The sequence below is a fragment of the Caretta caretta genome, chromosome 14 (genome assembly GCF_965140235.1).
Source record: "Caretta caretta isolate rCarCar2 chromosome 14, rCarCar1.hap1, whole genome shotgun sequence".
NCBI classification, from domain to species: domain Eukaryota; kingdom Metazoa; phylum Chordata; order Testudines; family Cheloniidae; genus Caretta; species Caretta caretta.
In genome coordinates this window covers 6,231,048-6,257,035 of record NC_134219.1, presented here as the reverse complement: position 1 = coordinate 6,257,035, position 25,988 = coordinate 6,231,048, and the positions used below count along the sequence as shown (strand labels likewise).

The following is a 25,988-nucleotide window of genomic DNA, read 5'->3' as shown; positions in this document are numbered from 1 at the left end:
AATGATTAGCATTACCACCTTCACTCCCTTTCTCCGTGAGCCAACGGTGGCTGACAGCATAAAGAGACGACACCGCAACCTTAAGAGGAGGGTGAAGCATGTATCATGGTTTAGCACCCTCTTAGCTAATAACTTGTAAAAATATGTCTATCCTCTACTATAAGGAAAAGGGGAGAGGGATATGACAACGTAAGAATGAGGCAACTCAAAACGATAGATGGATGAAAAATGTGCAACTTCCATGAGGGCCAATAAACTCTGCACTCTATTTCCAAAGGAACGGGAACAACATTGGGCAAGTACCTTATCTGAAACGAACAGAGCCCATAGCATTGGGATGCTCTGCCACTAAAAGATTGTAAACAATTATAGACATTGCCCAAATTCTGCGCCAGAAAACAAATGTTGACAGAGTTATAATAAAAATAAAATAATTATCTATTTAGGTTTATATTCCATGCGCTATAGTTATGACTGGTAAATTTTTTTTTCTGCCATACACTCAAAGTGCATGTAACAATGTCCATTTTCTCTGACCTTTTAGACACCAGGTAGTTTAAGGTTACTCACTAAACTATGATGATAAACTATGGAAGCTTGCTTTTGCAAGTACAGAAATCATCTGACCAAGAGGACAGGCTCAATGAAGCTGAAATGATTTATTTTAGCTTGTGGCACCAAAAACAAAGTAACATACACTCTTTGTAGCCAGATGCACATATCAGGTTTGTATGGGGGTCAGGGTGGGGGAACAAGACTACTCCCTGCTTAGCCCTGATGCTGAATTCAAATCCAACTAGGCAGACTCTTGCATTTGTGCAGTACCACATTGACTTCAACATGAAGCTGTAAGGGTCCATCCACACAGATTCAGTTGCAGCATTGGGGCCTTAAAGGGCCATTTTTGCAGGTTCACAGAAAAGCAAATTTCCCTGATGGATTCCATTTAGAATATGTTGCATCGCATTTAAAAAAACAAATCCACCTTATATTTTAAACTCCACTATTTTTTCCCCTTTGTTAACAGAAAAACAAAGCAAAAGTTCTTTAAAGGCCAACCTATGTTAATAATTAGACCTGATGGGGAAACATGCAGATAAAATTTCTCTAGAGATTTTCAAGTCAATTACTTTAAACTGAATGAAAAACAGCGTTGTAACAACATGCATTGCTAGTTGTATTTATCTGCACTGTTGTTTAAATTCTGCTCTTGAATTTCAAACATTACAGAAGTCATCAGATTCTGCAAACACTTTTGCCGCCAAGCAGTTCTGCTGACTTACTCCTTGTGGGTTTGTAGACCTGGAGACTAAATCTGCATGCCCTCTTTTATCAGAGACTTTACTCTCTTTTAAGGTCAATAAAAATGTAGCCTATATGTTTGGCAGTTTCTATTTAATCAGATAGTCATTTAAGACCAATTATAGTAAAAATACTTCCATGCATTCAGTGGGTAATTAACCAAATTACCCAATTATAGTTAAGGGGCAAAAATAACTTCAAAAGCATTAAATTAATTCTTAATATTACCTCTTGTAAAGTGTCCTCATGGAGGACTACAAAAGTGCATAAAATAAAACTGCATTTCAGATAGCTGAGAATATACCAGACTTCCCCGCAAACACAGATAAAGGAAGTGGTTTGAAGCAAGACTACCTGGCCTTGGGGGTGTTTCAGTCAAAACAGTGCCCAGAAAATTACTGACTTCCTAAGTTATTGTCACATGTGGGATGCGGACTTTTACATCAGTGCAGCACAAGGACGGTACTAAAAAGAGAAGATGAAGGGGCTGAGAGAGGTTATTTTTCTTCACCAAATGGCCTTTCAACTGCACTGACTTTCTTGAAAAAACAAATAAACGCTAGACTGTAGAATAGTCATTTACAATTTAGCTTGTTTGTTTGTTTAGGCTGAAAGTGAAAGTAACGTGCCAGTCTACCTCACTTGGAAGTGTGGCTGAAAAGCAACAACCAAGCCAGCGCCAAAAGAAAAATAAAACCCTGGCACAGAAAGATGACACTATATGTAGGGATGAAGAGATAAATAGTTCATTGTCCCTGATGGGCATTCAGTTATAGGAAGGCACCAGACATGAAGACCATAAAAAAGGGAAATGCCCTCATCCTGTCTGCCAGCTTCTCAAACATTTTAAGCTAAGTGTTCAATTTAAGAATTTTACAAAGGAACAAAATTCTTCCTCAGAACTGCATCTTTCTCTCTCATGAATGCCAGCTAGACCTCAGTGTTGGTGGAACACAATATATTTATCTCCAAGTTTGAAAGGACTATTTAATTGCAGGATAACATCAGTTGAAAATATAATCCACCAAGATGCATTAAGAGAACGGTTTACACAATGGCTCTTTCCTTTCTCAGTGCTCTGAGACTTTCCTATTCCTCTCTGATCTGGCCAAATGCTCTCCTGGCCTAGAGACTTCTAACCATAAATTCTCTCTCTGGCACAATCTTTGTTTCTTTGCCTGTGAACTTGTGGAAAATGCTCTGTCTTGGTCCTCTCCATTTTTCCTTTCCCTCCCTTAATTCCCTTTTTCTCCACATTCTCTCTTCTACACTCACACAAGCCTATCAGCACTAAAATACATGCATAAACTACATTTCATAGTGCTTACTGTACAATTCTGGGAGAATGGAACACCATATATAGTAGCTAATGCTCTGGTGAAATGAAAGCTTTCACTTGCTTGCATACAGTTAGGCTTCTCACCCTTCTTTTCCTAGATCATCAATCAATACAGTAACAGCATGGATACATTACAATAGATAGTGGAGTGTGTGTGTGTGTGTGGGGGGGGGACTTTCAAGAGCGAATACATGTAAAGCAAACACACTGCTAATGTTCCAGCATCCAGCATATTAGCCTGCCTCTTGCTTTGCAGGTCTGGGATTCACTCTTTGGACAATAAAACATTAAAACAACAAACATTTATACAGAAAAGGGACCCAATCTCCTCCCCAATGGGTACGCGGCACCCTACCTGCTGGCTCTATTTTATACGTGACTAAAGACGCACAATTTGAATCTGACAGCCCTCTATGCCTCCGCTTCCCCACCTGCAAAATGGGGGAGGGAGGGGGGGGGAATGATTTTCACCTACCTCGTGGGGCGCCTTTGCAGTGGACAGGGAGGTCCTCAGAGGCCAGGCTCTCTCTCTCTCTCTACAAAAAAGTGGCGGTGTTAGGCACAACGGGACACAAACAAATGGAGCCTTGCTGACCATCAGGATAGGCAGCCGCGAGGATGGGGCGGTGAGAACGGCACATCGCTCTCCCTCGGCCATGCCCGCGCCAGACGGGAGGGAGACACACATCTATGGCAGGGGATCTGTGAGCCAAACTGATCACGGTATTGCCCAGGACATCTAATGTGTATCACACTCACACACACGAGACTTCTCAGGGCCCCTTCCAGCCCCACGTTTCTATGATCCCCCCACAGATCCCCCCCCCCCCACACGCACCCCTAGGTCCCCGGTGGCTTTCCAATACCTAGGGGGGCTCCGCCCAAGGACACCTGCCTGGGGGACCCCTGGCCCGCCCGGCCGCGCTCAGCCCGGGGAGATCGCTGGCTCCGGCCCGCCCCCCCGCCGCAGGGAGGACGCCGCGGGCTTTGCGCCCAGCCTGGGGGGGTCCCCGTGTGACACCCCCCCCGCCGCGGGCCCCGCCGCCGCCGCCGCTGCACTCACCGGCCGCCCCGCCGGCTCGCGAGGGCCCGGCCGCAGCTCGCCGCCCCCACCCGGCGCACGCTGCGGGGCCGGGCCCAGCTCGCCGCCCCCGGGGCGGGGCCGGGCCGGGCAGCAGCGGCAGCGGGGCCCGAGCTCCCGGCCGCCGAGGGAGGCCGCCCGCCGGCCCCGGGTCTGTTGGGCCAGGGGGGTGCCGCAGGCTGCGGGGCGTGGGCGGGGCCCGGCCAGACAGCAGGGCCGGGGAGGGGGCTCTGCCCACACAACTCCCCCGCCAAGGGGCTGGGGGGCACCCGGCGTTGACAGCCCCCATCAGGCTACCCTGTCTCCCCCAGGCGATGGGGACAGGGGGGAATCCTGCCCCTTCAGCCCCCTCCCTCGTACCCCAGGCTATGGGGGGGGGGTCCTGCCCAGACAACTCCCCTACACCCCCCGTAGGCTACCATGGGGGCAGGATACCCCCCACCCCTGTAACTTCTCTGCCTCATGCACCCCCACCCACCAAGCTACTGGGGGACACCCTGCCCAGGTAACCCCCCAAAACCACACCCCCTCAGGCTAACGCCCCAACAGCTCTTTTCCCCCCTCCCCCAAGTCACGGCCAGACCTATGGGGGAGGTGGGGTGTCTTGCCCACCAATGCACCTAAAGCAGGGTCTGGCTACCTTAAACACCATCACGACATCGCCCCCCAGCCAACTTTTATCATTTTAGATATCTCAGAGAACATCTGCGTACTCTGAATTTGTATGCTGCTTCTGTTCAAGTGAGTGTAAAGAAACCTGGATCTCTACCCAGAGCTCATTAACTGCAGAATCTTTCCCATGACACAGAGATAATAAACCACTCTGGACTTTGTTACCTGTTGCTAAGACCACTGAGAGTCTGATACAAGAGCTTCTCATCTCAGCCCTGCTCAACACTACAAACTTATGTGGATATAATTATGCTGCTATGCAGTTATACTGACCTAACCCCCAGTGTAGACAATGCTATGTTGACGGGGAGGGCTTCTTCTGTCAGCATACCTACTGCCTTTCAGGGAGGTGGAGTACCTAAGCTCTCCCCTTAGTAAGCGTAGACAAGCCCTCAGGAACAAGCAGTGCCATTATTATCACCAACATATTGTAAAAATGATGGCTTGACCAGCAACAAGAAATTCACCAAAGAAAGAAAGATACCAAAAGACCATGGGTTCTTAACTAGTTTGCATAATTTTACCTGGGTCAGGATTGGTTTTAAAAATCATATTGAAGTCAGGGACAGATGGAGATCCTCAAGCACCCCTGAAATTCATGCAGCTTATTAAGGTGTCCAAATATAGATTTAGATGCCTAACTTTAGGCATCCAAGGTCCCAATTCTGTAAACATTATCCACATGCTTAATTTTAAGTATGTGCATCAACCCTATGAAGCATACATGTTTCCAGGACCAAGACCCAAGTCTATAAATGCTAGCCTGGACTTTGGTAAGTTTAGGAAAATGGAAGTCAAATCTAACATTTACACACTTGTTCCCTGATCTTTACTCCTGGGGGAATTCTGCGCCAAAAATTAAAAATTCTGCAATAGAAAATTAAAAATTCTGCTCACAATATTTTCAAATTCTACAACATTCTGCATATTTTGTTTGTCAAAATAACAAAATATAGTCACACCAGCTTCAATTATTTTTTGGTAATTTATTTCAAAATACCGGTCAGCAAGTACGGCTGTAACAATACAGACAACAAAAAAAGATTCAGAAATTTTTTTTTGACAAATAGATTCCTTACGAAGTATATTAATACAGAACTCTAAGTAATAGTTCATTTAAACTACAATACAGAACCATATTTCCCGCATCCCCCAGAAGCAGTGCAAAGGCTTGGGGGAGCCAGGGGTTACGAAGGAGATGAGGGATAGGGAAATAATTGTTGGGAAGGAGCCTGGCTGTGAACTTGGAGCGTTGTTGGGTATGGGTGGGAAAAGTATAGAACAGGTTGTGGGGTTTTTTTTGTGGTGCAGGGAGACACAGGGAGGGATTGTTAGGGAGCTTCCCCCATGCAGACCCTGGCTGACCCCTAGCCTTTCCCATTCAGGCAGGCACATGTCCCTCCACTCTCTCTCAGACACTCACTCCCCCATCCCTATGTGGCCCTGCACTTCCCTCCCCCGTGGCCCTGTGCCCCCACTCCCATTCAGCCCCTACCCCAGTTTGTCCTCCCCTAGTAGCCCTTATGAGCTCCTGTCTGTGACTTCCCCAGCAACGCCACACTGCCTCTCCATAGCCCAGGGGTGGGCAAACTTTTTGGCCAGAGGGCCACATCTGCGTGGGGAAATTGGATGCAGGGCCATTAATGTAGGGCTGGGGCAGGGGTTGGTGTGCAGGAGGGAGTGCGGGGTTGGGGTGCAGGAGGAGCTTCAGGGCAGGGGTGCAGGGATGGGTGAAGAGTGTGGGAGGAGGCTCAGGGCCGGGGGTTGGGGTGCAGGTGCGGCTTCAGGGCAGAGGGTTGGGGTGCAGGGAGGGGTGAAGAGTGTGGGAGGGGGCTCAGGGCAGGGGTTTGGGGTGCAGGGTGCAGCAGGGGGCTCAGGGCAGAGGGTTGGGGTGCAGGAGGGGTGCTGGAGGTGGCTCAGGGCAGGGGTGCGGGAGTCTGCTCTGGCCTACGCTGCTTACCTTGAGCGGCTCCACGGTGGCAGCAGTGCGCAGCAGGGCTAAGACAGGATCCCTGCCTGACCTGGCCCCCCGCCACTCTCAGAAGCGGCTGGCACAACGTCCCTGCAGCCTCTGGGAGAGAAGGGGACAGAGGGTCCTTGCCCTGCCGTAGCCTCTGGGTACCTCCCCCGAAGCTCCCATTGGCTGCGATTCCCTGTTCCTGGCCAATGGGAGCTGCAGGGGGCTGTGCCTGCAGACGAGGGCAAAGCACGGAGCCTTCTGCCCCACCCCTCCCGCAGGGGCCACAGGGATGTGCTGCTGGCCGCTTCCAAGAGCGGCGCGGGGCCAGGGCAGGCAGGGAGCCAGTGTTAGCCTGGCTGGGCCACGGGGCTGGCAATCCCGATCCAAAGCCCTGACGGGCCAGATCCGGCCCACAAGCCGTAGTTTTCCCACCCCTGTCCTGTCTCCTGACTTGGCCTACAGGCGCTATGAAGAAGGCTCTGCAGGCTTTCTCTTCCCTCGCTGGCTGGCAGCGGCTGCTGTGGTCTATTGCCACAGTGCCCTCTGGTGGGCAAAAGGCAGAACCGAAGAAGTTATTTTCCACTGGGAGCTGCTGTGTTCTGGCCCCCACAGATGCAGAGAAACCTTAAAAATATGAATCCTAAAGTCTCAAACTCCAAAAGGCAAACAACTTTTATTTTTAAACATCTCAGGTTTTAAGCTCATCATGATTTTATGGGGCCTAATGCACAATTTTTCAACTTTTTTAGCTGGCAATACGGCAGAGATGAATTATTAGAGGCAGACGGGTCTTTGTTTATAGGTGACTTTGCAAGCTGAGGGCTCAGTAACTCCTGTTCTCAGCATTCAACTCTCAGGGTGAAACCCTGGCCCCACGGAAGACAATTAAAGTTCTGACTTCACTGAAAGTTAAGGGTATTCTGTACTTTGCCTTGGGAATGTATGCCATCTATTACCTGGTTTGTTTTAGCTTATAAAGACTCTCCCTTCACTGGATGTCCTCAGAGAGTAAAAGTGATTTTAAAAATACAGTACTGTAATGACAACTTTCCAAGTTAATAATAATAAAATTTAGCCATTTTTGGAAAACACTTCAAAAACAAATGAGGTATTAAATGTAAAATATTCCTATTAAATTGTGCCCATTAGTTTTTCACTATAATGCACAGTAACTACGGTAGAGTAACATAACATGAGGTTCAGTTATAGGAAGAAAAATGTCTTACTTTCTTCTAATATAATTGAGGGCCATTCTAGGACTGAATTCCTCTGGCTGCTCTGTGATTTGCTGTCATCATCAAGGTATCTTCTCATAAGCTATGTATAGAATTGGTCCGGGGGGAAGGGGGAGTTTTGGTGGTTAAAATACTTGTTAACCCCCCTCCCCTAAAATTCACTATTGTTAACACAAAGCTCTCCATGTGGCTGACATCCTCAGCTTATCTGAAATATTGTCCCAACAGGGGGAGACTAAAAAGACACTGTCATCTCAATTGGCAGAGACTACCATGGGTAACGCCCATTGTGGCTGGGTATTACAATATTCTGAAAACATGACATGACATAAGTCACTGCACCATCGAGCAGTGGCTTTCAACCTTTCCTGACTACTGTACCCCTTTCCGGAGTCTGATTTGTTTTGCGTAGCCCCAAGTTTTGCCTCACTTAAAAACTACTTGCTTACAAAATCAGACATAAAAATACAAAAGTGTTACTGAAAAATTGCTTACTTTCTCATGTTTACCATATAATTATAAAATAAATCAACCGGAATATAAATATTGTACTACTTACATTTCAGTGTACAGTATATAGAGCATAGAGTATAAACAAGTTATTTGTCTGTATGAAATTTTAGTTTGTACTGATTTCACTAGTGCTTTTTTATGTAACTTCTTGTAAAAAGGCAAATACCTAGATGAGTTGGTCTACCCCCTGGAAAACCTGTGTGTACCTCCAGAGGTACACATATCCCTGGTTGAGAACCACTGCCATAGAGAACTGTTACAGTACAACAGGGGAGTTAAGATGACACCATCAGAACTGTGTGGGGAGAGGAAGCTGGCATGTCATAAACAATTAGCACTTAGGGTATAAAGTGCTTTTCACCTTCAAAACACTTTACAACCATTAAGTAATTCATCTTCACAACACCCCTGCAAGTGTAGATACTGTAAATATGGGTTTCAGAGGAACAGCCGTGTTAGTCTGTATTCGCAAAAAGAAAAGGAGTACTTGTGGCACCTTAGAGACTAACCAATTTATTTGAGCATGAGCTTTCGTGAGCTACAGCTCACTTCATCAGATGTTTACCGTGGAAACTGCAGCAGACTTTATATACACACAGAGAATATGAAACAATACCTCCTCCCACCCCACTGTCCTGCTGGTAATAGCTTATCTAAAGTCATCAACAGGTGGGCCATTTCCAGCACAAATCCAGGTTTTCTCACCCTCCACCCCCCACACAAATTCACTCTCCTGCTGGTGCTAGCCCATCCAAAGTGACAACTCTTTACATAATCAAGTAGGGCTATTTCCTGCATAGATCAAGGTTTTCTCACATCCCCCCCACCCCCATACACACACAAACTCACTCTCCTGCTGGTAATAGCTCATCTAAACTGACCACTCTCCAAGTTTAAATCCAAGTTAAACCAGAACATCTGGGGGGGGGGGGGGTAGGAAAAAACAAGAAGAAACAGGCTACCTTGCATAATGACTTAGCCACTCCCAGTCTCTATTTAAGCCTAAATTAATAGTATCCAATTTGCAAATGAATTCCAATTCAGCAGTTTCTCGCTGGAGTCTGGATTTGAAGTTTTTTTGTTTTAAGATAGCGACCTTCATGTCTGTGATTGCGTGACCAGAGAGATTGAAGTGTTCTCCGACTGGTTTATGAATGTTATAATTCTTGACATCTGATTTGTGTCCATTTATTCTTTTACGTAGAGACTGTCCAGTTTGACCAATGTACATGGCAGAGGGGCATTGCTGGCACATGATGGCATATATCACATTGGTGGATGTGCAGGTGAACGAGCCTCTGATAGCGTGGCTGATGTTATTAGGCCCTGTGATGGTGTCCCCTGAATAGATACAGAAAGCCATGTGGAAAAAGTTAAGTGATTTGTCCAAGGCAATGAGGGAGTTCATGTTAGAACTGGATCATAATTTAGACATTCCTGATTCCACATAGGAGGGGTCAGACTACATCTTTCTCTACAAGTCTGCATGCTTCTAAATCAAGCTCCTGTTAGTGAAGATATATAGTGTCATACAATAGGGTCAACAAAATGCCATTTGTATTTGCTTTACTGGCTAAAGGTTAACTCATGTGATTAACTCAAAAAAATGAATCGCAATTAAAAAAAATTAATCATGATTAATTGCAGTTTTAATTGCACTGTTAAATAATAGAATACCAATTGAAATTTATTAAATATTTTGGATGTTTTTCTACATTTTCATTTATATTGTATACTGTGTTGTAAATGAAATAAAAAAGTGTATATTATTTTTTATTACAAATATTTGCACTGAAAAAATGATAAAAGAAATAGTATTTTTCAATTCACCTCATACAAGTACTGTAGTGCAATCTCTGTCGTGAAAATGCAATTTACAAATGTAGATTTTTTTTGTTACATAACTGCACTCAAAAACAAAACAAGGTAAAATTTGAGAGCCTACAAGTCCACTCAGTCCTACTGCTTGTTCAGCCAATCACTAAGGCTTGGGCTACATTGGGGGGTGGGTGGTTCGAACTAAGATACACAACTTCAGCTGTGCTATTCGCGTAGCTGAAGTTGAAGTATCTTGGTTCGACTTACCTGGCCGTCCTCACGGCGGCTAGTCGGCTCCGCTCACTTTTCCTGCTGAGGTGGAGTACAGGCATCGATCCCCAATAGATTGATCACTACCCGCCGATCCGGCGGGTAGTGAAGACATACCCTAAGGCAAACAAGTTTGTTTACATTTACAGGAGCGAGACCAGGTGTTTGCATGGCACTTTTGTAACAGGCATTGCAAGGTATTTACCTGCCAGGTATTGCAAGGTATTTACCTGCTAAACGTTCTTATGCCCCTGAATGCTTTGGCCACCATTCCAGAGGACATGCTTCCATGCTGATGACTCTGGTTAAAAAAAAATAATGCATTAATTAAATTTGTGACTGAACTCCTTGGGGGAGAATTGTATGTCCCTTGCTCTGTTTTACCCGCATTCTGCCATATATTTCATGTTATAGCAGTCTTGGATGATGACCCAGTGTTGTAACAACATGCATTGCTAGTTGTATTTATTTGCACTGTTGTTTAAATTCTGCTCTAAAACCAAGGAGATTTATGTGAGTGATAGGGAAGAAGGGTCTGTCTGAGAGTCTGCGTGCCAGTGGTCAGGGCTAGAGTACATCGATAGCGATTCACCAGATCTGCAACCTCTCCATTGGTGGAGTGCTGCTGCCCTTTGGCATAACACATACTTGAGCATTTGAGCTCCCATTTTGTTTTTTGCAAGTAGTTATGCTAGTAAAATTCAAACACTTGACTGTTAATGGAAAGAAAGAGACATTCAAAGCAATAGTTCTGTGCTAATTTGCATATTGGTGGGAAATTATTTCCACAACTCACTGAGCTCTATTCAATATATGTTGATTTGCTATTAGGAGTGAAGTACATACCACAGACATTTGCAGGCTAAGGCCATGTCTACACTTACCGGGGATCGACTCTGCTGCAAGCGATGCAGCAGGGATCAATTTAGAGGGTCTTGTGAAGACCTGCTAAATCGACCATTTACTCCCATTGGTGAGCTGTTACACACACACACACACACACACATGTAGTCCCATGATTTAAAGTAAATAGGACTACCTGTACAAGTACACAATCTGGCCCAACAGGATTAGGCAATACACACAAAAAATAAATCCTGCACTTAGAATATCCGTTGATATTACTAAGCAGCAAAACAGAAAATGCTAACAAGACAAAAATGAACACACTATAATAGACATTGCTTTCCAAGGCCAAAGAAAGGAGTGTCAACATATGTCAACATAGCACAACAAAGGATAATCAAGAGCAAATTATGGATCCATGTTTAATCATACAGAAAGGAAGTATGGTCCAGTGGTTGTGTCACTACCCAAGGACTTCAGAGTCCTCACTTCAAGTCCCCAGTCTGCTACTGGTTTTCAGCGACCTTAGACAAATCACTTAGCTTCTCCGTGCCTCAGTTTCCCATCTGTAACAGGGGAATAATAGCATTGCCCTGCCTCACAGGGGGGCTGTGCAGCACTCAGATACTATAGTGATAGGGCAGTACAATCACTTTGGGTAGATACACTCTGAAACTTAAGAAAAATTAATGAATATAGACACAAGTTATTAGGCTCAGTACAGGGGTAACTAGATGAAACTTTAGCTTGTATCTACAGAAGTCAGACAAGATTATCTGATAGTTATTTTGAAGGCAAAAAGGGACTATGAATATACCATAGGATCATCAAGCAAATCTGATTAATGACCAGGAAAACAGAGGGACATTAAAAACAAATCCATCAAAAGGAAAAATCTGGGAATAGATATTTTATAATGCATTCATCAAACAATTCCTAAACTTTACCTTTTCTGCAGTGCTGATAGTTGTTTGCAGAACAGTGGATCCAGTCCTTTCTCCCAGACTGGTTGTGAGCCATTCCTTGGTACACAGAACTGGAAAGAGGGCCAACCTGTGATATAAATGGAGAGAAACCATTCTTTAAAGGGGAAAAAACACCTACTAATTATTATAGGACTAAAAAAATAAGCTAAGTCAAAATTTGCTAAAGGGAAAACTCAAAAAACAAACCAACCCCGAAACCAAAGCAAAAGCAAGAACTGGAAGCCCCAGTTATGGGTGGATAATGCAAAATCCTATTTCTTCACCGTGTCCTCCAGTCAGCACCTGGAGTTGAGGCCAACTGGATTTCTCAGGAGTCGTTAGGATCGAGCTTGTCATCAAATTTAATAACTGATTCTATCCCTATGCAAGGAAGGCTACAGTTCCTCCCCCCACTCCTTCCAAACAAGGTGTGCAACTGTGACATAATGGGGATTTCCCATCTTTGGCTACTATGATCCTTTGTCACACTAGGCCATTCTATTGTTTAATCCTCAATCAGCCTTTCCACTACAGTGTATGAAGGCTCCTGTTTGACATTCTTACTAAACAAAAGGCTTCATTGGTAGTATCATTGTTGGGTATAAGTGTTCCAAAGTTATACATGCTGATGCCATGATTAAGAAATCATATTATCTAATGAATTTACCTCAGTGTATTTTTAACTTTGCTGGGAGAGAGCAGGTGTCAGGGTTTCCTGGACTGTGCTAATAGCCCAGATTTTTCACTTCGTCTGTGTCACTGACACGTTTTGGTTTATTTCTGTGAAGGATCGTCATGAGAGACTGTGCCAGCCAGGAACAAAATTATTTATGAAAACTGAGTTTCCCATTGTGTCCCAATTCCATTTGGAGACAACAATCACTGTGTGGCTCGTCATTTAACAGACCACAGACTTGGCTGAATGAAACTACAGTCATATGCTTTAGCGCGTGTGGTGTTGTTGTTGTTCTTAGATTTTGTTCAGCTGAAAATCAGTACGGGGTACAGCACGTGATTAATAAAAACTGGGCTGTTGGGTTCAATGGAAAAAAAAACACATCAAAACCTGCTGATGCTTCCCAGCTAAATTCCTCCCAATGGAAACAAAACATGAGGATTTAAAAGTAGATCATCCGGAACGTGTCACGTTTCTTCTAAGGTATCCAGTGGTGAACTGGATGCATCCGACAGTGCAGATGAAGCTAGAGAACAGTTTCCCATTGGGTCTCCTCTTCTCCCCCTCCTCACATGGAAAAAGAAATACAAAGCAAACATATTGCATTTTTAAAGCACATTTGATTCATCCCTGCAAACAATTAAACTTCAGAACAAGACCGTAAAACTGCTGGTGCCTTTGAAGAAAAAGACAGCTTTAACTGAGCCACTGAACATCTTTTCTGATAGCTTGAACTCAAACTGAACCCACAACTGTACCTAGCATGGGGACCATCACTTCTAAAGCATTAGTTATTTTAATTGTATAATACCACAAATACTGTAAAGCTGTCAGCCCTTGGAGCAAACCCAATTTCAAACTTCAGTCAAATCATAAAATACAGACTTCATCCAAAGTACAATCCTGACAACAGCTACTACACAAGGGATTTCCCATCAACATGGACTTCAGCTAGAATTCAGAATTGGCTCAGCTCTCTATTGTTTGCTGAGGTGGGAGAATAGTTTAGGGCTTGTTCTATATGGGAAAGTTTACACCTTACTATGTATCAGTGTAATTTAAAATTTGTGTGGTTATTGAGGCTGGTCAATAAGTTTTTCAATCAAAATTGTTTTTTCTGCTAAACTTTTTTTTTGTGGGGGGTGGTAAAATACTGAAGAACCAAAATGTCTAGAAACTGAAAAATGTTCAGCCCCAAACCAAAAATTTAAATCCAGAAATGCCGCTGTGTTGCCTCATGAGAGTTGTAATTCAATTGCCTCGTGCCTTCCATTCTCCTCTATGGGCTGGGCTCTATCTTCTATTCTGAAGTACAGCCTCCCCCTCACCAAGAGGGGAGGCTATGGTGTATCCTGGGAGATACAGGCCAATCAGGGAGCACCACTGTAGAGAAGAATGAGCGCGTGAGGTATCTGAACTACACCTCCCATGAGGCAACACAATGACATTTCAGGTTTTGGCTGAAATAGTTTGGGTTTTTATTTTTATTTTTGCTGAAAAGTTAATCTTTTCTGTTGAAAATTCTCCATTATCCAGTCAGATCTACCATTATACAGGTATAACCCCAAGTATGGTCACTCTTATTCTAGTGCCTTTTAATTCATTTATCAGATGTTGCTTGGGAAGGAGTCTAAGCTAATGGAAAATGGAAAAAAAGGCACTCATATTGAAATAGGCATATCCACACACACGGAGTTATATTGGCATAACTATGCCTTTTGACTGATAAAACATCGTTGTTTAGACAAAGCCTGTGATGATAATGATTTACATGGGGCCAAACCTTGCATCCATTGGGTGCTATTTTCAAATGAGTTAGATACCCACTGAATTTAAAACAAAAGTTGGGTATTTGATGTGTAATCTTTAGGCTCCATTGAAAACCCCATCCATTGAATTAAGTGGGATTGTTGCCATGTATTTCAGTGGGATCAAGATTCGGCTCCTAATGTAGACAAGCGTGATGCAATCAAGGAAACTTCGAGAAGTTGACACGAGTCACCGACCCATTTGGTGTCTCAGGTGTTCTCGTGACCTTCATTTTCCAGTTTTCTTTTAAATGTCTTTCTCCAAATCTAAGTGATTTCAGTGCTTCCCATACTTTAGTGGCATAGAGTAGAGGTTCCCAAACTTTCTTCCCCGAGGCCCACCTGTGCAGCTGCAATAGGCACTGAGGCCCATTATTAACACTTCTTGAGGAAAATTATTAATGTTAATTATTAGTTATTACTTATTAACATAATAAGTTTATTATATAAACTATAACACTTAACAAACAATGGACATGTTTCCTTTTCATTTAATGTGAACAACTTTAATGATAGAAATCCCTAGCAACGTGCACTCAAAGAAATGCTTCGAGATCTTTGACTGGAGAATGCAGTTGCCCTGGCAGCCCACCTGGGACTGTGGTGCCTACCCACCTTTGGGAAGCCCTGACATAGAGGCTGGACACATACGAAAGTAACTCCGAAAAATGATTAAAGCAGTCAAGCCCACATCAACACATACTACGCAGCTATTCTGATTTTGCCTTTGAGCCTCATTACAGATTGCAGACATACGTCGCATCTACCTTGCATACTTCTGCAGGTTTGGCTATGTTGATCACAGGTGTGAAGAGGTATGATCCCGGACTGCCAGCTATGCCAGCAAAAGCCCCTAGGGTAGACATAGCTCCAGCAACAACACTGAGCATTTATTGACATAGTTTTTGTTCATTTGGGAGTGGAGGAAGAAGCTATAGTGGTAAGAGTGAGCTCCATACACTCTAATACAGTATACCAGTGAAGGGCTTCTAGTGGAGACATGGTCATACTAATACTTTTGCATAAGTGCCTAATGACCTTGACTAGAGGGTTTTTTTTTAAATTAATTTTTTTTTTGAGAGACAGCGAGTGTACGCACCTGTGGGGAGGATTTAAAGGAATCAATTACAGTTACAGCAAAGGAAAATTATTCATAATCTTATGCAGCATGCTGACAAAAATAACCTCAAATGCTGTCCATATGCTTATTCTCCAAAAAAATTCTTAGAAGGGGACACAATCATTTTCCCCCCCCCCTTGTATACATCCCCCTTTCAGCACTGTTCACTTGACACGATTTCAACATGGGAAGTTATTGAGGTTCATACGCAATATAACTGACAATAATTGGAATATTGTCCATGTTATCATAAAAAACCACTTTCCTCAATCTTAACAAAGGCTACTTTTCCACATTTGAAGATTTGTATGTATATAATTACTAAGAGTCACATGTCCAAAGAAAGTTAGGATTTATGTATTAAAAACAATACTCTACATAATAACCATCCTGTAGATAAGAAATACTGAAAATCTTGGGAAAGTTGTTACTATGCCATACGCCTTCTAAAATCTTGCCATTGTACCTATTTAAAATTAAAAAACACTCAGACCACGAGTGTACATTGTAAGCTCTTTATCTGAAAATTGTTCACTAAGTTTAGCGGCAGGGTCTGTTCCTCCACTGCCGTGCCTCTTGTGTAGTCATTTACACAAGGGCAAAATAAATGTAAAATGCTGCAAAATCAGGACGGGAGCATTTTACTCTCACTTTACACTGGTATAAATGACTACGGAAAGCAATAAGGAGTCCAGTTTGTCTGACAGCAGTGCAAAATATAGATTAGGAAAGACATTTTCTTTTTTGCCCTGTTGCTTCCTATAACTTAAAACACTCAAACCAACTCCCGTGTTATAAACTCAAAGTTCAACCCTAGTGTGAGCCCTTGTATAGCAAGTTTCAACCCAGAATAAAAAAACTTTTATGGGAAAGTTAAAAATCTCTGAAAAACAAGTTTTAGATATGGAACATCAATGGACCCCTAACTATAGTGGCACCAGAGGCTACCACTATAACATATACATTGCATACAATGCCCATAGTATCCCGTAATTATATCCCCATCTACAGACAAACATTCATTCCTACCATGCCCAATACCTTACATTCACAGAGGGAGGGGTGGGGAGAGACTCTGTTTGTTTTTTTTTAAACCTGCATTTGCAGCATAAGCAGATTGTATTGTATTCTATTGTATTCTCAACTAGAAAACTCTATAGTCCAAACTGCCTTTCTTTGAGGTGAGCAAAGCAAGCAGAAAGTTGATCTCTCTTTACATGGAGGTGGAGAATGACTGGCGGATCTAGTAGTTGCAGAGCTCAGCCCTGCCTCTTTGCTGCGTGACCTCTGCCCTCTTTGCGAGGGAGTCTGCCCCTTGCGCCCTGCAGCAGGACTATACCAGATCTGTTGCATCTACAGCCCGTGGGGTCTTGAAGGAGAGAAAGGGATTATCCCCTTCATGCAGAATGAATTCACACAGGCCTGTTTTCAGATAAAACCTTGTTGAGAGGTAGAATTTTAAAAAAGCTTATGCAAGCAGGTCTCCGGTATATGTCGGGGTTGTGTTCTTGAAAAGGGTGACAGATACCATAGAATCATAGAATCATAGAATATAAGGGTTGGAAGGGACCCCAGAAGGTCATCTAGTCCAACCCCCTGCTCGAAGCAGGACCAATTCCCAGTTAAATCATCCCAGCCAGGGCTTTGTCAAGCCTGACCTTAAAAACCTACCAAACGATGGATACCGGGGATCTGCTGGTGTAGCAGTGGCGTAGGCAGGAGGGGACACTTGGGTGGGCCCCACGTGGGGGTGGAGTGGTAGGAGCAATCTGGCCTCCACTCCCACATCTTCAGCTGGCCTTGCGGGGGGGGGGAGGGGGGGAGTCAGAAATAGATGCGCTGGCCAGGGGCTCCTGGAAAAATGGGGGGGCCCATAAAAATGAGCTCCCCCACACCTCCACCCACTCCGCCCCCCTGCCTGGCACTCGGGGCTTGCCCTGCTCTACCTGCCCAGTGCTCCTGCCAGGGAGCGGGTTTGGGGTGCGGGACCTTGCCCTGCTCCGACCACCTGGAACTCCTGCTGGGGAGCGGGGTCAGGGCTTGCCCTGCTCCGCCCAGTGCTCCAGCCGGGAAGCAGGGTCGGGGTGCAGGGTTTGCTCCACTCTGCCCAGTGCTCCTACCGGGGAGTGGAGTCGGGGGCTTTCCCCGCTCCGCCCGCCCAGCACTCCAGCTGTGTTCTGATTCACGTTGGTCTGCATATCCGTCGTTTGCAACTTACAGTACAGTACAGCAAATGACGGATATGCAGATCAGGACCGACATGAATCGGAACACGTTCCCCTACTGATGAGCAACGGATATGCGAAACAACAGATAAGGGGAGACTATACCAGGGACCCCCTGTAGAAGACAAACAGTAAAAGCAGAGAAGGAGTCCCAGACATTTAATGGGGCTTGGCACATTTACAGAAAACAAAGGGCTTTTTTATTTTGTTTGATTTTTAAAATGCTGCATGTGGTTTCTTCTAGATTAGCTAGAAATCTAAATTCAGCTGTTGTTAGCCACTTTACTAACACTTGCATTTTTCAGATAAGAGCAGCTGGAGTATTTTTCTTTCCCAATGTGTCCTGCTGTACAGATGATTTTCTTTTTTTAGAAAAGCAAGTGCGACTTTGCTGCTTCTGTATTACAGCACATTACTATATGCACCCATATTCAAAACACTATCTCCTACTGCCAGACAAATAAATGTTCTTGCAGAAAAGAGACAGACATCAGTCTCTACTTTATTTAGCCCTATTCATCTGGGAATTTTAGAGCATTTTCAAATGTTAGGCCTGATTCTTCAATGCCTTGCACCTTATATGGCAGATTACACTTGTGCAAAGCAGATGTAAAATACCACATCAGAATTCTACACTCAGCAGTGGTAGTGAGTTACATGCATTATGTACAAGTATAAATGGTTCCACAAGATACAAGGCTGTGGAGAATCAGGCCTAGAACACTCATGTGAGATAGGAAAAGGGTGTAACTACCTTAAAGATGGGAAAACTGGAGGTGCAGCCCTCAGACAGCGGAGTGCTTATACATACGTATAAAGTTAAGCACATTCTTAAGTCCACCCCTGTTCACCCAGGCATTTAATCACATGCTTAACTTTAAGTACATGCTTAAGTCCCATTCAAGTCAACCTTTTATTTATTCATGGACATTAATATTCTATTATGTAAGAACGTATATTATTCCAAGCTCTTGACAAACGCTTAAAATACATTCATAAAGAAAGGATGCTCCAGTAATTACCTCCAGATCCCATTACCCTGCCAGCAACATAAACAAGGGTTTCATACACCACCACAGCAAAAGCACCCAAAACGTGCTTGGTGTGGTAAACACACAGCAATGGAGACCATCCCCATCCTGAAGAACTTACAGGCTAAGATTCTGATTCTGCAAAGAGCTGTGAAATGGGAGCATCCATGTGGTGCTCTTAAGGGGCTCATTGCAGGCTTGGGAGTTTAAGGATCCAACCCTGCCAACTTTTACTACCAAATACAGCACTTACTGCAAGTAGTCCTTTTGACTTTGTTAGGACCACTCATGAGTAAAGTGTTTGAAAGGTTCTAGAAGACAGACACAGAAGACCACATATAATAGAAAAGGATTTTTTTTACACTTTTTTTTTTTAAATTAGGACTCATTTTGAGAGTAGGGGGCGTCACAAAAGGAGGAAGGTTTTTGAGTCAGAAGACTTTGCAAATTAGTACCGGCAGTTCATTTTATGTCTGGGATCAGCCTGGGAAAAAGGGCACAGAAGATTGTCAGCGGTGGAGCAGAGGGGTCAGGAAGATAGAGGCAGAAATAAAGTCCAAGGCACAGGCCACAACTACACTTTACAAGCATAAGCCAGGCAGAATGCTGCTGCTCAGAAGCGATATACGAAGCCAGTGACACTCCACAGCTCCAACATCCTTCAGGCAAGAGGTTGCAACTACATCTATCATGTTGTACAATCAAATCACTCTTACAGAACAGTCTCACAGGGTTGAGGTCTCCTGCTATGGAAATACAAATTTCTGTCTTGCTTCTGCTGCCACCTGGCAGCAGGAGACAGTTACGCTGAAATGAAATGCTATCCAACTGACATGGTCTCTTAATTAAACCAAAAAGCACCCTTATCTTAAAATAGCCTTAAGGGATTCACTTAAAACTCTCTCTCCTGGCTCTTAGTTTTGCAAAAGTCCAAATGCTATCTAATGCTTTCCTAATGTGAAGGCAAGGGTGTGATATTTTTTACTCAAAGTAACGATATTACTTGTGTTATAATACCTAAGTGCAACCGGATGAATTTAAATTAAGAATTGGATTAGTCTGCAGTCTCAGCTTTTATCCTAAGTTTATTTATATTTTCTCCCCAGCTTCACGGGGAGGGCTAGGTTTTCACGTAATGGCTAACAAATTACTGTGGATCTAAATACCAAAGTGATAGGTGCCCTAAGATTCGCCATATTGGATCAGACTAGTGCTCCATCTGGTCCAGCATCCTGCCTGACCCGTATCCAATGCTTCAGATGAAGTGGCAGGAAACCCAGTGATGCACAACTATGGAAAGGGAAATTACTTCTTGAATCCCCCATCCCCATCAGTTAGTGGCTGGTTAAGGACAGAACCAGCGCTATGTTTTTCGCCCCAAGCAGCAAAACAAAACAAAAACCTGCCGAATACGGGGCTGCTGCCACAGTGCCACCCCAAGAACAGCCGGAATGCCACCCCTTCAGCAGCGCCGCTCCAGGTACCAGCTTGCTTAGCTGGGGCCTAGAGCGGGCCCTGGTTAAGGACTTGAAACTATATTTTTTAAAATTGTAGCCTATCCTTATAGGTGTTCAATTGATCCTTAGACCTTATACAAAAGGTTTGCCTCCAGGATATCAGGGTAATGAGCATCAGATTAATTATGCATTGTGTAAAAATATTTATCCATTTAAAGTGCTACCTATACATTTATTTAATGTCCCTTTGTTTCTGTTAAGGGAAAGGGTAAAATAGCATCCATTTTACTTTTTCTGTTCTATTCACTATTTTGCACGCCTCCATCATGTCCCTCTATCTTCTCTACACATAGGCCCAGTCTTTTCAAACTCTTGTCATACAGGAACGTCTTCATGGCTATGAGAAGAAATAAGAGGGGTTGTGAGACGGGTGACAAAAAACATTCTCCCTTTTGAGAGAAGGTGACAAGAACTGAATAGAGTATGTCAGATGAAAAACTACAATTGATTTATACAATGACATTGTAAGATTTTATTGTTTTCTATCCCAACTATCTTTAAAAATATCTATCTATTTTTTAGATTTGTTCGCTTTTGGTGACCGTTGATGCTAAGTGAACTTTTCAGTGTGCAGCTAGATCAACACCTAGGTTTTTAATCTGAGTGGCCACAATGAATTTAGAACCCAGCAATAGGTATAAGCAGCTCAAACTTCCTTCAAACATGCATTACCTTGCATTTGTCCACACTGAATTTCACCTACCATTATGCTGTCCATTTGACAAACTCTGTTAGGTCCATCTGTAGTTTCTCACAGTCTTCTAGGTTTGACTAAGGTAAACAATTTTGTTTTATCTACAGATTATGTCATCCCTTTTCCAGTTCATCCTCCTTTCACACTAGTTTTATATTAGGGTAACTTGATTGAAATCCATGGTGTTACTCCTGATTTACACCAACAGAAGTGAGAGGAGAATCAGGATCACAAAGTCTTACAGCCCTTGTACGTTTCACAGTGGTTAGGCCCCAACCTTGCAATTAGACCGAAGCAGGTTTACACCACCACCACCACATCAACGATATTCCATGAGGGTACAAAGGTCCTCCCTCATGGATGCAGCTGCAGGATTACAAAACACCTCTACTTTCAGGATCATAGATTTTACCAGACAGACTATTAAATTAGACTATTATTCGGTCAGATCTGTTTCGTTAAATTGTCACAGCAAACAAAGAAGTCATTGAACCCTCCACCCCTGTGGCAAAGAGCTTGAATGGTTTTGTGAAATCTGTGGTAACCATGAAAACAATGCAGACCGTGCCGAGCAAAAGGCTGTGAAGAGTGTGAATGCTGAGTTCCTCAGATATACAAAATTTTTTTGTATTATTTAACCAAGTAAAAGGAGAGAAGCCTATTTATTTATACATATGATACACTAAGAGGGAAATTGTCACCGAAAATGAACAGTGAGGAATTCGTGGCTGAACTATAGGCACACTGAAATCCATGTAAACATTCAGAGGAGAAAAATCGAAGATGCAATGCTAGCTTTGAACTTGGGAATCTCCCACATTACAACATCACCACAGAGTGACCAACATGCCCCCTCGACAGCACACAAGAAGGAAGCGTGGTTGTGATGAAAGCCCTGTGCTTATCATGCATTCATCCAAATATGGACTTGGGGCTTCTCGCGCATTTACGTTTTGTCAATCCATTTTTACGCAGCCTAGAGAATTTCAAGTTTTGTTTTGTTTAACAAACAAAATGTCAGTCATATCAGTTCTGTCTATCTTGGGAGATTAATAGTTACAGAAAGGATACCGTGCTATATGGAATATGTCAAATATAAATACAAGATTTCTAATTTCATAACCCCCCCATGGTTTGTCTGTGTGGATGAAATTGGCCATTCATTCTAATAAATCCCTCTTGGCTCTTATACCCGGAGTTGGCATAGCTCTGTGTTGTTTGGCCAATCAAGATACATACAGTGGTATATTCTTGCTTGCAGCCACTCTTTAGCCTACATGTCTGAGTTATGTTGAAGGAAACAAATATCATCCTCTCTCATTACCAAGCACTCAGTTCTTTATTCTTACCTGCCAATTTTTTCCAGCTCTAAAATTGTATTATTGCTTAGACTACTTAAGTTGTGAATGGGGTTCATTTATTGGGCGCCTGTCGCTTTTATGACCTGATCTACTTTAAGACTTTATAGGTGGTTTTATCCTCTATAAGAATTCCTCAGCCATCTGGTTAAAAACCAAATCTCCAGGCTTAACTTCACAGTGTTAGCTTTAGTTTGTCTGGGTGGGGGTGGCAGGTATTAAACTAATGAAGACATCAGGGGAAACGTGCATTAACCGCTAAGGGGTGCAAGAGAAAATGCGTAAGAGTACGAAAGACAAATAAAGGAAGCTAAAATCAAACGAAAGATATAGCAGCTTATCGCTCAGGAGCTCCATTTATTTGACTTGCAAAGGGCAAAAGCACCCACAGCCTACAATTACCTTCAAAATAGAGAACAAAGGAATCCATATCATTTTGCACCATTCATACCAATAAAAAGCAGATGGCTTTTCCTCCCATAAGCCACCAGAACTCATGATTGTTCATTGTTTGTCACCTTCTCTATTGTGAGGCAAGTGTGTTCTTGTTAGCTATTTTACCCACCTATCACCTTGGCTTTCCTTAGCAGGCTCCCTTGTGGCATCCTTTCCTCCAGATGGCCAGTTTCTTCTTGACAAACATCCAATGGTTTCTTGATCTTCTAAAGCAGCGGTGTCCAACAGAAATTTGATGCTAGCCACGATGCTAGTCACACTTGTGGTTTTGAATTTTTCTTATTCACCACATTATAAAAAAGCCACATTCAGCCACATTATAAAAAAGCCACATGCATTAGCCACAATTCAATAGCCTATTTGCCACATGTGGTTAGTGGCGAACTTATTGGACACCGCTGTTCTGAAGCGATGAAGATTTCTTTGTTCACCCCTCCCCCGCCCCACTACCGTTATTCTTAGGTTCATTTACTGGTTTTTAAGAGTCCATAGCAGTCATCTTTTGGTGCAACATTTGCTCAATGTTTGAAAGCTAAGCACCCCCTATTTCCCTTTTCACACATGCTTGTTGTAAAAGACTGTTGTAATCTGAATGGTCACTCAGAGTAGACTGTGTAGATCATAAGAATATGACATTTCCACTCATTCCTTCTGACTGTGAAATATTTAAAATAATCCTTACTGATATGAGTTCACAACCACTGTGGTGAATGGGACAGTTCACATATCAGTGCTGTTGTTTCAGGCTCTCTGCAAATTCAGACATCATTGTACTAGTTACACTCAGGTCGAGTCGGGTTTTAAGGTTTTCTTTACAACTAGAACAGCGACAGACTTTCATTTAAAAAGAAAAAAGCTTGAGACTTCGTAGAACAATTAAGCAGCCTGCTCATGCTTGCCTGCAGCTGGTGCTTCACACCCCATCTAGCTTGGTTGCCCCTCTGCCCCCATTCCGGGAAATATTTCTTTGGTGAAAGAATCTCATTTAGAAAACTCTCCATCTGTTTTCTTTTTGTTGTTTTTAAAGTCCAAATTGACACTCATGCACAGTGATGGGCCAAAGTAGCTCTCCTAAAAGCCTACCTTTTTATGCTTCCTCAAACTATTTTTTCCCTTCCACATAGTTCTCATTCCCATGAAAGGTGATGATGGCTGGAAGTGGCATATTCCAATAAAAATGCAAGGAAATGAAGGATATACAAAAAATCACAGACTGCTTCTTTGAGATATTGTTGGAGCACATCCCATCTCTCTGCTCCCCCAAAGCTCGCTGACAGTCCTCCTCCACTTGCTTGACTTCATTTACAATCTGCATTGGTTTTGGAATATCTCGCTTCCCAGGCATCATGACATTTGTCCTCCGTGCATATATCAGCCATCCAAAATCCACACTGGCTTTGGACGGTCGCTTTATCGTACTAACTCTAAAGGCAATTCTTCACACTACATGACAGGGAGACACATTCACTAAACTGTTTTACTTTGTCATCAAATATCTGACCTCTTATACAGGTGCTCAGGCTGACGTTTCAGATACCAATTCTGCTTCCACTCTGTGTTTACCTTCACTGTTGCAGTTCACATGTGTATTCCACCTTCCAAACAAAGGATCTCAAAAGTGTTTTACAAACGTTCCTGAATTAAGTTGCAACTCCTGTCTGAGGTGGATAGAGGGAAATATTATCCTTCCTATCTAGATGCAGAAACTGAGCCCCCCCTCCCCCCCCCCCCACACACATTCATGTGAAGAGACTTGTCCAAGTCACATACAAATAAAGCAAGGAGAATATTCAACAAATTGTGCTTTTTCTCTGTTTTTTCAACCAATCATAGATTTTTGCAAATTATTGGCCTACACTTATTCACAAGCAGTTGTTAGCAAATATTCAATATTGAAGATTCCAGCTGTATTTTGATTGGACAAATACATCACGTGTGTATATTTCTGCTCCCTGATCATTGCTCAAGCTCCCCCGCCTCTCAAAAGAAACCAAGTTTCCAGTGTGAATATTCTGGATTATAAAGGTGGAGATTTGCTTTCTGCAGTGTTTGCCTTAAAATATTGCCATTTCAGCAAACACTCCTGCCAGCAAATTCATTTGCCAGAATATCTGTGGAAAGCGAACTCAGAACAGGTACGAACAGTCAAAAAGTGTATAAAACGGGAATGACTCTTCACAGAATATTGCTGAACTATTTTCCCAGTTCTGCTCCCAAAAATCTCAGGAAAAAACCAGAAATAGAATCCATATCTCATGACTCGATTCTGTGCATTAACCACAAGACCAATCCTCCTCTCTTATTTCCTAGGGCCCTTTTTTCTTCCTGATCCCTTCCCGCAGTATCTCACTCACTTAGTTCGTTTATTTGCACTTTCTGCTGTTCAGTTCAAAGATTAGAGGCTGAGATAACTATTTCATGTACTGAGTGAACTTTGCAAGTCACAAATCTTGATCAGAATCAATACTGAAACCGGGTTAAGTAGGGTATATAGCTAAGAATAAATCAAAGGAACGACCACCAGGGGGAATATACAATGAAAGGTGTTCTCCAGTGATTTAGGAGAAGGGCTGAGAATCAGGAAGTCCTGAGCTCTGACAGTGATTCCCCTTTAAGCCTTTGGCAAATACTCAAATAAGTAAGGCCCTACCTGAATTGCAGGACGACTGTCAAAAAATTGTGACTGAGTTGTGGACAAGCCATGGAAAATCGTGGAAAAGTAAAAATGGACCTTGTTATTTGCTGGAATAAGGTTCATTGAGACTTTTCTGCAATTTCCCTCCATGTGCAGCCCCGGGGCTCAGAACAGGGCTTCTGCTGTCAAAATTGTAGTGGAAGCCCATTATTGAGGGATCAGCAATATCACAAATTAAGTAGGGCCTTATAATTAAGACGTTTCTGTCTTGCATGCACATCTACGATTTACTCATTTATACAGAACAAAGAACTAAAATCACCACCCTTTACCTGTGTTTGAAAGTTACTCAAGCACCTTGAGAGATGAATGGTCCTAAGCATAGAATACAATTGAGTAGGGGCTCTGAGGGCTGTAGCCCTTCAGTGTAGACACTCCCTACAGTGACAGGAGGGGCTCTTTTGAGT

General features: G+C 43.2%; 1 protein-coding gene across 3 annotated transcripts in view; it reads right to left on the bottom strand.

Moving 5' to 3' along the window:
- The window catches only part of ABCA5 (ATP binding cassette subfamily A member 5), a 59,817-nt gene extending 56,028 nt beyond the window's left edge, over positions 1 to 3,789 (bottom strand). For 2 of the 3 annotated variants that reach the window (XM_048817538.2, XM_048817540.2), the window contains exons 1-2: positions 3,705 to 3,789; positions 3,117 to 3,177 (exon numbers count right to left, since the gene is read on the bottom strand). The gene's annotated coding sequence lies outside the window, so the exon portion shown is untranslated. Of the gene's footprint in view, positions 1 to 3,116; positions 3,178 to 3,507; positions 3,573 to 3,704 lie in introns of those variants that run through there. The other variant, XM_048817539.2, reaches the window with a different exon arrangement.
- Positions 3,790 to 25,988: the final 22,199 nt, after the last annotated feature.